Raw genomic sequence first — 13756 nt, forward strand, 5'->3', positions numbered from 1 at the left:
ACAAAGACCTCTGAGCTACTCTAGGGTGAGACTTCAGCCAGGGTCCTAATCACCTGTTGTCACTAAACTTTTCAGAGTAGGAAGTTTATTAACTCTGATGTTTACATTAAGTTCAGTTTGGATAATTACATTGTGGCTACATAAAATATTGCGCCACAGTATTTTCTGGTGGTATCTCTTCTCCTCCTCTTCATCCTAAATCATGGTGTGGTGGTTACAGTTTATTCTACAGTATTTAAGTATGCTTTATCTGTGTCAGTAAAGCTAAGGCCCACAATTAGCCAGGTTGCTGCATCTTGCCAGGCTGGTGCAGCGTTGCTGGATAAAGCTGCAATGGTGTGTGTTGGGGTGGGGAATGGGCTGTCTGGTGAGAGTGGGCACAGTATCTTGTGGCTTTTGTTGAGCTGTCATGCTTCCTTTTGCCTCTTCTTTGGAAATTAGTCATAATTTGTACCTCTGAGATTCAGTCATGAATCTCTGTGGCTGTGCCTAAGTGGGAGAAGAATATTCTTCAGTTTTTGCCACTTCCTCATTTCAAGTTTTAGTCTTATGACTTGCCTTAGTACCTGAGGCTGTGCAGTTAACTGATCCGCATCCTGCATTCACCAAAACATCTGTGACCACATTGAGGTACCTCATTCACAACAGGGACGTGTGGTAATTTCTGGAAACTGATGGTGAACAGCTTTGAGTTTGCAAAATCAAAGGCCCGCTTCCACTGTGATATGTGGTGACTCAGAGAAGAGCTGGGTGACTTTGTAGTTTCATAGCAGGAAGCCAGACTACTTCTCTTTCCAAAAGAGTGCTTGTGTCTACTTAATTGCTAAATCTGGAGTAGCTCCGGACTCTTGCCAATCTTATGAAAGAGAGAAGATTGAGGTGGTGTTTGAAGTGATTAAAACAGCATTGGACTTAATGTAAGCTGCTGTTTACAGTTATCTTGGCTTACCTTTTTATCATGAAACAGAATATATTGAACTCAGGTGCTGCTGTTGGTGAAAAAAGCACTTAAATTGTGAGTGTTAACAGGCAGCAGGTGAGTATATGTGTAGTTAAGTGTCTGAGCTTTTGGATTCAAGCATGCTGCTCCCTGGAAGCTGATGGAAAAGTCTATTAGGATCTTGTTTGCATGCATGAAGATTCTTGATTCTTAGATATATTTTTTCTTGTAAATCCTTTCAGATGTGGCATTAAATTTACACACTAAATATAGTCCTTGAACATTCCCCAACTTGGGACACATTGGCTTTTAAACCTGGTTTTGCTGGGTCTGGATTAATTCCACAGTGGCTTCTGGCAAGCACACCCAGTCATAACATTCCCTTTTCTCTCCCCAGCTCAGTGTTTGCATGTGGTCTACAAATCTGCTCTGACTCAAAGGGAATAACAGTTAAAATATCTGGTGAAAGCCTGGAAAAGTTGAAGGATAACATGACTTTAAGGCAATGATAGAAGAAATATCCATGAAAATATACCTGAAAGTTGTTCATACAAGATCTCCTTTAGACTGTGCAATGGCTTTGGCTTTCAATGTTGTCTGTATGGTCAGAGAAAGAAGAGAAAGAAAACAAAGAAAACAAAATCTTTGCCTTAGAGAGGAGAAACAAAATCTATCTGACAGAGTGTTTGGATGGATAACTGCATCCAGGGATTAGGAAGGGGGGTGATAAGGACAGAAGAGGGGATATTAATTTGATAAAATATGGAAAAAAAAAAAAGAAAAATCTGGAAGAAGTGCTGATGCACCTAAAGGCAAGGAAAGAGGGACAGATGCAAGGGGAAAAAACAGTTCTGAAAAGACACTGAAGTTCTTGTCATGCAATTAGTGGGCTGTAAAATGTGTGTTATTAACTTGTGCTACCCACTGTATTACATTTGAAATTCAAATGATAAGGTTGTCTTTCTTTGCTTTTCTCTTGTAATCTCTGTTTAAGGAAAATGCTGTGATGTGAATTGTATAGCAAGGGATTCAGCGGTGTGGATTACAGACTGTTCCACTTCCAGTGCCCTCTATCAAACCCACTCTATTTGTCAGTTCCTGAACAGAAGCTATTAGAATGCAGAAAGCATGGTAATATCACAGTCTACCTACACCCAGAAGACAAACTTCTTTATATGGCACAAATATAGGCTTTGCTAAAGATTCTACTCTCTTGATGTACTGCATTGGAGGACATTTTTAAATAGGCACCCAGTGCTTCCTCTTACTTAATCCTTTAGTATCAGACTCCTTGATTTTTCATTTCTTCAGCTGCAAATTAAAGGTATAGCTTTTTGTTCTGGTTTTGGTAATTTTTTTGGGGGGGAGCAGGGAGTGGGCCATGTAGCATAATTTTCCCACAACACACTAAATGCAGAGATTTGCACCCCCTGACTCTGGTGGCCATTTGCCTTGTACAGACATAAGTCCAAAGCAAGCTTTTTTAGTAATCAGTTGCTTGGCTTCCAAGCAGTGGGATCTGTTTAGGACATAGAATCACAGAAAGGTTTGGGTTGGGAGGGACCTTAAAAACCATCTAGTTCCCACCATGGGAAGGGACACCTTTCATTGGACTGGTTCCAAGCAGAGAACTGCTGTATTTTCTAGAGGTTTTAATCATTCTCTCAAAGAAACCAGTCACTGGAAAAGCAGTAGAAAGGAGGATTTTGAAGCAGGCAAGGACACCCATGGTCAGGACAAAGTCTATCAGTTGGCTACCACATCCAGTGGCACCAGTATGCACTAATTGCCATGTCCTCCAGGCAAGAGATAGCTCACAGAGGAAGCTCAAGGCTTGAAATGAAATGAGAACAAAGAGAGAGAAGCAGAGTATGCTAAAATCAAGGGGGGAACTGTACTACATGGCCCACTCTCATGCTTCTCTCTTTCATAAGATTGGCAAGAGTCCGGAGCTACTCCAGATTTAGCAATTAAGTAGACACAAGCACTCTTTTGGAAAGAGAAGTAGTCTGGCTTCCTGCTATGAAACTACAAAGTCACCCAGCTCTTCTCTGAGTCACCACATATCACAGTGGAAGCGGGCCTTTGATTTTGCAAACTCAAAGCTGTTCACCATCAGTTTCCAGAAATTACCACACGTCCCTGTTGTGAATGAGGTACCTCAATGTGGTCACAGATGTTTTGGTGAATGCAGGATGCGGATCAGTTAACTGCACAGCCTCAGGTACTAAGGCAAGTCATAAGACTAAAACTTGAAATGAGGAAGTGGCAAAAACTGAAGAATATTCTTCTCCCACTTAGGCACAGCCACAGAGATTCATGACTGAATCTCAGAGGTACAAATTATGACTAATTTCCAAAGAAGAGGCAAAAGGAAGCATGACAGCTCAACAAAAGCCACAAGATACTGTGCCCACTCTCACCAGACAGCCCATTCCCCACCCCAACACACACCATTGCAGCTTTATCCAGCAACGCTGCACCAGCCTGGCAAGATGCAGCAACCTGGCTAATTGTGGGCCTTAGCTTTACTGACACAGATAAAGCATACTTAAATACTGTAGAATAAACTGTAACCACCACACCATGATTTAGGATGAAGAGGAGGAGAAGAGATACCACCAGAAAATACTGTGGCGCAATATTTTATGTAGCCACAATGTAATTATCCAAACTGAACTTAATGTAAACATCAGAGTTAATAAACTTCCTACTCTGAAAAGTTTAGTGACAACAGGTGATTAGGACCCTGGCTGAAGTCTCACCCTAGAGTAGCTCAGAGGTCTTTGTTTCAAGATTGCTGCCAAACAATGGTGAAAACAGTTTTTAGCCACAAGCTGAAACAACTTTTTATTGATGTGCATTTTAAAGCTCATAGAGCTGCCAAGGTGTTTTAGCACTGAAGTACCAGAAGCACCATGGGTTTAGGAGTTTGCATCTGTGTCATGCATCTATTCCAAAGAGAAAACAACTGAAAGCAAAAATTCAGGACAACTGTCTTGACATGACCCTATGCCAGCATTTTTGCACGTGACCTCGTCTTCAGGACAAAAACCTGCTTTTTCTGCAACAGTAGGAGCCTCGTGCAGTGTGAGGTGGGTTGTCATGCTCACTCCAAGCTGCAAATTGCATTCAGGCCAAAACCTGCATTATATTTAGGACTTTAAAACTGTCTTCAGACTAGCTACTGTCCTTTGTTCATTTCATGATCTATTTGGAGGGATGTAAGAATTGCCCATGTGCAATACCACTATCGAAATTGTATTACATATTGCCGTGTTCCACTATGGGGAACTGTAAGGAGTTCTTAGAAAACTTCTGGTCTAGGATGAAATTAAGTCAAATGAGACAATATTGTATCTGAGAACCGTTTATTGGTAACAAAAAGCAAGTTGCCCTACGGTACAAGAGTAAAAAAGACAGAAAAGGAGGAAAGAAAATGCAAAAGGCTTGGGGGTGAGAGAGAGGGAGAGTGAGGAGACAGAGAGAAAAAGCGAAGGTCGGGAAGTGCCATCACCGTCCAAGCGGCAGGGAGTGGGTGCTCGCTGCCTGCCAGGGAGCCTGCACAGCTCTGGGAGAGGTTCCACAGGCACAGCTCCGTGCCGGCAGGAGCCCGGACACGAGGTAGGGGGGCGCTCTGGCAGGAGCTGCAGTACCCTGGACAGGGTCGCAGCGGGGATGGCAGTGGCGGCGGGATCGCCGGAGGAAAGTTAGAGAGGCAGGCAGGAGCACAGGGAAGAAGCAGGCAGGGCGTCGGGCAGGACCACAGGGAGGCAGGACAGGCGGTGGCTGGGACAGATGAAGGGACAGGCAGGACACAGGGGACACGTGAGGCTCAGAGGTCAGCCGGTGTTCTGCCAAGCACCCAGCAAAAGGGAGGTCCAGTAAGTGAGGGCTAACAAGGGCCAGCGAGGGCAGAAGAGCCAAAAAGCAGGTTGGGGCCAGGGAAAAAAGGACAAAAGCCAAGCTAGAGCCAGGGTAAGAAGCTCAAAAGGTCCCAGAGCATGCGGCACATTTACTTTTTTGCCCCCCCCCCACCCCCCCCGGCTCCTTGCAAGGTTCTCCTGCTGACAGGAGACCATTGGCCCAGTCCAAAGTTCCACTGCAGTCCATTGATGGAGACCTTTGGCCACCCGATTGGAGAAAACTCTCTGGAGGGTACAGCGTCCTTGGTGTTCCCCTGCTGAGTGCCTGTCCCATGTGAGATATGAAATGGTTGCCAGGCAAAGTCTCCCCAGAGACAAGACTTTCTCCCATCTTCTTCTAGTTGCCTCCTGAAAGTGGCACGTGTGCAACCCCTCCCCTACACGCCTCTGACACTGTTGAAACAGATCAGGATTGAACCAGCTCCTCACCCATATTCCAGAGGTTTTAACTGAAGGCAGAAGTGTTCAAGGTCACTCCAAGAAATTAAAGAGAAGATCTTTAGAATAACATATCCATCCTCCTGTGGAGAGCTCCCAAGAGGGGCACATAGCCACAGCTGGGCAGCAGCCCTCCCACTCTCCTCAGCCCAGCAGCACTTGGGGAAAGAGGTAAATGCCAGGCCTGCCCTGCCTTCCCAGTCAACTCTGCAAACTGTGCAGAAATCTTAAAAAGGTTTTGATCTTGTTGCAACACCCTTTCCCCCAGCCCCATGCAGGCAGACAAGCCAACCCAACCCATCTCCTGCATGCCTCTGCTAAGCCTCACAAGTCCTTTGTTGTGCTTCCTACTGTGTTGCCTGTAGCCTCATGTTTTGACTTTGGAGACTTGCCTCATAACCACCCTCTGTACAGTTTTAGCGCTCCTTTAAAGGGTTTCTTCATCTTCGGTAAGTGTTTTTACAAATCCAAAATTGTATTTTTATAAAGCATATTCCAGGTTTTTGAGTCAACACAATGATGTGACACCTCATCCTTGATATCTAGTGCAACTGAAGGACAAAAAAGGTCTTCACACTTTATCAGAATACTCTTCTCACTGCTTTTCTTTGTTTCTAGATCTGTTCAGTGAAAAAAAAAAAAAACCCTTACAATGTCAGTTGTTTAGCGACACCTCACTGAAAATCAAAATCACGTTTGCCCCAAAATGTGGATATTTAAATTCAGAAACATAAGTTCTTAAAACAATTGATCTCTGCCTGGGAGTAGGAAAGAATAATGAGAAAACTTGTATTTTAAACATTTGAGTCTTTGTCTTTCAGTAAGCTTTTCTTTCAGCAGATGGTCTTAGCAGAATTGTCTCTGCACAACTTTGTGGCCCAAAGCCACCCAAAACATAATGGAAACAAAGCAGTTATGTATACATCTCTCCCATCTGAGATCCAGCACAAGGGAGATCCAGCTTGCTGGTTCCCACATCTGCTGCTCAGCCTTACAGGATGAGCTGGAGTATAGTATTCAGAGAAGCACAGTTGTAAATACAAACCATCAGTATGACAAAGAGTTTGGGAGTCAAAAATACATCCATCCTTTAGGTATGAGAAAACCATCCACTTTTAATGAAAGTGGATGTACTCTGCCTGGATATGAGCTGAAGAACCCACAAAAAGCAAGTTGCAAAGGGAAGGTTTTTCATGTGGGAGACAAGGTATATGTCATGTTGGCCCCACAGTCTTCTTGTCTTCCTGGTCAGCTTCCCAGGCATACACCATAGGTCAAGAGTCTCAAATCATAAAATTCCTTCTAGAACAAGCAAAACCCAAAGTCCCAAAAGCTTTTTGGAAAGCTGACATTTTGCAACCAAGGAAAATGCAGAAGCAGACCATAGAGGGTCTGGGGCAAATACAAAAAGATATTTTTGGCTTCTACCCAAAGAGGTAGAAGTCCCAATCATGTGTACTTGAAAAGCTAAAGTAGATATGGACAACTTGAGCACACTGGTACTTTACAGAAACTTCACTTCTGGTCATGAGAGATGCAGGGAGCATGAGAACAGAGCACTCCCATAGCAGAGGTCAGGTGCCTTTCCTGAAAGTCACACTGGCACATCATTAGACTACCACATTGCTTTGGTAGAAAGGAACATCAAATCAGCAAAACTATGCTGTAATTAGGTTTGAGGCAAAATTATGATCACTTCAAAAAGGCAAAAAAAATCAGACTATATTTCTGAAACTATGCCACGGAAAGGAACCACTTTTCATAGGCTTAGGATTTTCCACATCAAAGTAAGGCAGTTTTCAAAGATACTCAAAGAAACAACCTCATGTTTTTTGCTACACAGGGCAAGAGGAAGATACAGCAGTGAATCAAATTGCAGCAGCATTCTGTCACCCTGAACCACCCAAGAGAGGAGAACAAGGACCTTCTGTGAAAAATGTGTCAGTACATAAACCAGTTCATAGAAGACACATCCAGCAAATGCAAATATAGGAGGGTGTGTTTTCTCATGTCCAGCACAAAAATCTATATCCAATAATAAGCACTAAAGCAGATGAGAAAACATGGTCTTGGAGTTAGAGGTCTGATTGTCCCAGAAACTCTCCACTCTTCCTATGGTCTTACAAGCTTCATTTAAACCATATATTTTCCTAGAGCCCTTAGTGCTCAACGGTCTGGAAAATTGCACAGTAAAAAAGATGGCTGCTGATGTCTACTTGTACAGAAATGAATAAAGCTTCCATTGACTGCAATGTTTCTATTTCCCTAATGCTGCTTAGGATTTGTGGAAAGATCAGTCTTTGGTGAAATGTGAACTTGGCTAAACAAGTACATAAAGCCCATTTGGAAAAGATTTTCTCTAGCTGCATTTCATTTGTTTAAGCTCAGGAAGAACTGTGAGCCCCAAATCTGCCAATACACCTCCATTAATATTTGGAGAATTAGCTTTTTTTTATTAGCAAAAAAGTACAGACAGTCAGAAAGATATATTGTGAGCTCAGAATGAAAATAGTAGTGAGCATTTATTTATCTATAATTCTACTTGCCTTGGATAGTTTTTCATAGACTTTACTGGGGCTCTTCCAGCTCTATCAGCTTGAAAAGCTTTTAACAAAGAAAGGTACTGCTTTGTCAGATGGGGTGTTTCCAAGGTTTCAAAGCAGGAAGCTCCCTTTAACTTTTGTGTCAAGCCAATAAATAAAAGGGATTATCAAGGAGGGCAGAATTCTACGCTTAGAAGTCTAGATCTGTATAACCACACATCCCCAGGGAGTGCAGGCTCCTCTTCTGTTGCCTTTCCCCCACCTGGAAATGGAACTCAAGATAATTCAATTTTAGTAAGGAGGAAATATAAGACCAGATCTTTATATGAAGGCCTTCAGGGGCAGTTATGGAAAAATGTCCACAAAAGTCCACCCCCTGCAGGGTGAATACATTTTTATAGTTTTATAATTGATAAAAAGCACCAATTAGGAGGACAAGTGGTGATGCAATTCCCCCACAGGTCAAGCCCCTTCTGTAGAGGCCCCCCTTGGCACTAGTTGTACTTTGTCCATGAGAATGTATCTCAGAGTGTTCTCAGCCTTGGTTCTCAGGAAGAACCAAGACAGCACTGGGGCCTTGTACCTCCATAGGGTTTTCAGCTCTGGAATTTGCCTTGTCTTTCTGCTTAAGAAAAGGCTATGGAAAAGTACTGGGAAAACTAGCTACTAATACAATAGGTTACAGAGCTACAAATATTTGTGAGAAGAATACAGAGAATATATAAAAGAAAAAAAAAAAAAAGACTAAAGCCAAACAGCATCACTTCCTCTCACATTTGTAATGGCCAGACAACCACATGGAGAGCAGGACCCGTGTATGTGTCAGGTCTGCCACATACACACTGAACTGTGTCCTGGTCTCCCAGGTAAGCAGCACCACCCCAGATTAATGTAGGAAGAGAAGTGACTTAGAAGATGGAAAATCATACAGAATTAGGTAGCATGCTGCTGGAACCTTATCCCACTTTGCATTAGACCTAATACTTTTCTAAAGAGCTATACCAAAGCATTAATTTAATTTGTGCTATAAAACATTCAAGAGGTCCTTTAATTGATAGATTCATAAGTAAAATGCAAATTCCTCTGATGTAGCAGAAATCATAAATCAGTTGGTAAGAGAAAAGCTGAGGAAGATGGGTAAATGTGCCAAAAATCTGTCTTGAGCAGATACTTAGCAGATGGGAAATTTCACCCACACAACAGCAGCACTGACCACTCTCAGTTATCAAAGGTCCTGTAACGCCTTCTGGAATATTAAGGCTGCTGTCTTAGGCAAACACAAGTGGTTATACTGTCCTCCACTCCCTTAACAGTATCCATTACAGAAGTTATCCTCCTGCTTTTGCACCATGCATGTTCCTGCTGGCAGCTGCTGAGTTCCCTCAGATGGGTCAGTAATCCTCTGCAGGGGGAATCAGCCTTTTTACACTGCACAGGCAATTCTTAGTGTCCCAGTTGGATCCTTTGGGGTACAGGGCATATCCTAGATGTCCCAGGCACCATACACTGTACAAATAGCTTAGCACAGGGTTTAATAACTAGGCTAAAATCACTTTCAGAGCTTAAGAGACTACTTCTGCTCGTGATTTAATGCAGCTTGGTGTGCCTAACCACAAAATCTATGTCTCACAAAAGAGATCTTGTCATACCAAAGGATTATCCAGTAGTGTCAATGAAAATAAACTGTTTGCTTGAAGAAAATCTCTTCAAGCACTCTTCTCTATTACCCATTTCCAAAACTAATTGGAGTCTACTGCATTGTTCATATGAAGGATGTCACTTATTAAGGTCCCCACGGAACTTTACCAAAAGTTTCAAGCCCAGAGTTCTGAAGTATGGCCATTAATGTAAGTGCTGTAATTTCTGGGTAAAGAAACCTGAGGGGTTTCAAAGGCTGCAGCCAGCTGCACCTCTCCTCCGCACCTTGGCCACATTCTTCGTCTCTCTTAAGTGTCCATCCTTCTGGTCTCTTAGGCAACAAATGGGATAAAAATTCCCTTAGACAAAGAAAAAAAAGGAAGAAAGCCTAACCCCCAGTGGAAATACATGTTTTAATTAAAGCCATTTATGACAATGACTGGGATTTGCTGATACACAAGCTTGTGTTTTTCTGCCCTACAAATATAGAAGTGAGCAGAAGAAGGAAGAGTACAGGTAATTGCAAACAAAGTATAAGCCCTTATACATCTACATCACATTATCAGGGACTGTTTTGTTCCCTGCCATGAGCCTTTCTTCCCTCTCCTAACTTGTGCTGCTGTGGTGCTGCTCTCTCTCCTGTTTGTTACTGGTCTGTGTAGCCACTCAGAGAAGTGACTCTCAGGGCAAAACTTTGAAACCTGGCCCAAGGACAGTACATCCAGCTGGTAAAAAGTCCTTGTCAACCACAAGGGTGACAGGAATTTAAACAAAATATTGTCATGTGTGGAAATAACCAAGCTAGAGGATGCTGATGTAGGACTCGTTTCAGCAGTGGCTGGGATTTTCCCTCCTGTGAAGAAGCTGGGAGATTCCTCTCAGATTTGTTTTAAGGTTAGATTTTGCAAGAAACAACGTTCACTTTTAAAATTTCAAAGGTTTTTTAAACCTTAACAAAAAATACAACAATGGACTGAATAAGGAAAAATTACAGCGCTGGGAGTCTCTGTGACCAGCAGCCACGTGCTCGTCTACAAAATGGATTCTCTGACTTTTAAACCCCGAGCCCCTCCCAAAGTTTTGTCAGTTAACTCCTCTGCCATCCATTGGTTGAGATCACTTTTTTACATCCTGATTGGAGGTCAGGTGTTTTCATGTCACGCCTCTTAGTAATAAGCCAGCCCTCCCCAAAAGCTGTGACTACCAAGGCTATTACAAGGGGGAAGGGAAAGAAGACTATGGGAGGACATATTCACTTAACATGCACATAATATCTATCTCTTAACTGTGAGAGCCAACTATCACATTACTCATCTCTAACAGGTTATCATCACTGGTGGGGAAAGTCTGGTGTGACTTGCACGTTGTGTCCTGTGACTTCTCAGTAGCTTTCAGGACCTGCTTTATGGGGAAGCTCCAGGGGAAATTGCAGGGTGCTGTATGGATTTAGGGTGATCTGAACCTTCTGGGAATGGCAAGAAATAAGGCAGGCAGAAAAGAGATGTTTGAAGGGAAACCAGCTTTCTGGTTTAATATGGCTATAAAAGCCGCCCATATAAACAGGAGTGATTTTCCAACTCAGGAGTTAGCATGTTTTTCTAACCTAGCTCTTTCATATGTGAAGAAATCTGGATTTTCAGTAGTTTCTTTCTGTCTTTGTCTTCAAAAGAATGGCAGATTTTCACTTGGGGGTTGAGTGCACTGCAGGCTGTCCTGGTGAAGTCCTCAATTGACTTGATTTGATGCAGCTCCCATGAATTAAGGTAATGGCCCTGCTGCATGTTTGCCTCCTGGGCTTTATTCTATTGTTCAGCACCCTCCAAAATATTCATACTTCTACGACAGGAGGGCACCAGTAGTGCAAAAACCATGCATTGAATGGATTGAAGAAATTAAGATCTAATATATTTCAGGAGAAACAGATCCTTAGAATGGGGTGGTTTTTTTTTTTACAGAACCTAATGGACATCAGATTAATTTTCTCATAAAAATTGAGGGAATCTGTTCCTCTCTGCTGGGGTTATAAATACATTTTCAAGTAAAAATTTTTAAAAAACATTTAAAAATGTTTTTAGTATCTGATGTTAGGGTTATTTTTATTTGTGGTTTTACTCAGCCCTGGAGATGTAATACTTAATATTGTCAGAGCAAGAGCTTGGATTCCACCTCAAATCTGAGCCTGTAATCTGCTTTTCTTTCTTTGTATTTTGTTGGTTTTGTTTTAAAAAAATCCCTGTTTGTTTCGCCCTACACAGGCTATTAGTGTGACTCTTGTTAAAAGTAGTGCATGATGACTTCTAGTGTGTAAGATGTGGGTCAGTTTCAAATCCTCGGAGAAAACATGTCATGATATTTAATAGGCTTCACTTATCTGAGCAAAAATTACTCATTTAAACCACTATCAATATGATGACTCAGGCTCTGTTTACAAGCTAGGCAGGTCACGATCAGACATATAGATGTATTCAGATTTGTTAAGAGATATCTCTAGATCTCTGCCTTCAGATGTTATAACTAAGAGTCTAACAGAGTGCCTAGCACAGAGGTATGTAGTCAGCCTTTTATTGTATTTTACAAAAATGAAGAAAATAAATATGTTATTAATTTAGATTAATTAATTTATTAAACCAAACTATATCTTTGGCATGTGTTGTTGTTACGTTCTCAAATTTGACCACCTGAATTTACAGCTTTGGAAAATAAAGGATCCTCTTTCGCACTTTAGTGTAATACTTTGAGCTTAGAAAAGCTTTCATGCAAATGGTGCAAAAGAATTTTTGCCTTTTTTTTTTTTTTCCCCCTACAAGAGATAAGAACAACATAAAAATCAGATTCTGGTCTTTCCCTGAATATTAGTATTCCAGTCCCTGTGGCAGCACTGTGAACTGGCATGAAAACAGGCAAAGGGCTCCTGCTGTGACAGAGAAATAAAGCAACCTTGCATCTCAGAAGACCACATGGATGTCTCAGTTTCAAGCCCTCTTACACAGTCTCCACCAAACCTGTGCTTTCTTAAGAGCTTGTAAATATCTACAGACTCCTTCATCCTTCAGCCAAGCTTGTGACCATCCCAGTCTTTTTAGTGCTAAATTACAAACAGCATGGCCCCTTCACAGCCCATCCTGACTCACCTGCAGAAGTTGCCACAAGAAAGGCTGATGTTCTCCTCCCATCCAGCTCTTACACATACTGTAATGACCTTTTGTGAGCTTTCAGAATATTTCAGAAGAACAGAATTTGTTACATCTGCCACAACAACAACAAAAACAGTTGCCTCCTTTGATGGCCCTGCAGACAGATGCTTCAAAGGAAGAAGGTCATATTTAATTGACTGTGTGCTTTGAATTTTACTCTTCAGTAGAAAACAAGGATGCAGCACTTACACCCGCAAGGAGAAATGTGGCTAAGGGTTCACTTTTCAGCTGCTATTAATATTTTCCTGAGAAAGTGCAGGCTTCCTGTAGATTTGTTAAGAGGCAAAACTACACTTTTTTTTTACACAGTTTTTAACACTTTGCTTTAATATTTTCTGCAATGAATTGAGATAGTGCAACACCTTTATCTTCTGCATTTATCTTCTGCATTTATCTTCTGCATTTATCTTCTGCATTTATCTTCTGCATTTTGTGACTTCCAATATTTGTGTTATGTCTTTGTTATATGTTCACTTGTGCTGAGTCCATTCCTCTATAGGTCCTGCAGAAGTCATTAGGAATACTCAGGGGAAACAGATCTGTGCTGCAAGATTGTGCTGCTCCAAGTTTTGTTATCAAGTAGCAGTTACCACATGCATGCACAGGTGACACAGTGACATCAGGATGCTAATGCTGATCACATATCACCTTGTAGCTGACCACTGTAGCAGCTGAGGCTGATGTATTCTCTGATAGAAAAAGCAGAGACCTATTTTCCATACTTTGATGCAAAATCATGGAACACTGAAGTGTGTTGTCCAATATTGGATTAGCATGAAAGTATTTGTAATACTAAGGAAAAACAGGCCATGTATTTGTCTTTTCTCCTTCTCAGTGTTTTTGCAGCCCAGATTTTTTGCAAAGGATAAATCTTATAGCTCCTTTTATGCTTCTTTTTTTCCTATCAGCAGGAATCCAAACCCTTGCAAAGACATATTTGGTTTTTTCTCCCTCTCTCACTATTTTTAGTATAGTAAGTTACTTTTCCTTTCTATTCCTTGTAACTTGCTTTGCTTTGAAAATTACTTTCTAAGAGCTTAGAATTAAAATAATGCCTAATGCTTCTGGATTTACCTA

This window comes from Vidua chalybeata, chromosome 4 (genome assembly GCF_026979565.1).
Source record: "Vidua chalybeata isolate OUT-0048 chromosome 4, bVidCha1 merged haplotype, whole genome shotgun sequence".
Taxonomy (NCBI): Eukaryota; Metazoa; Chordata; class Aves; order Passeriformes; family Viduidae; genus Vidua; species Vidua chalybeata.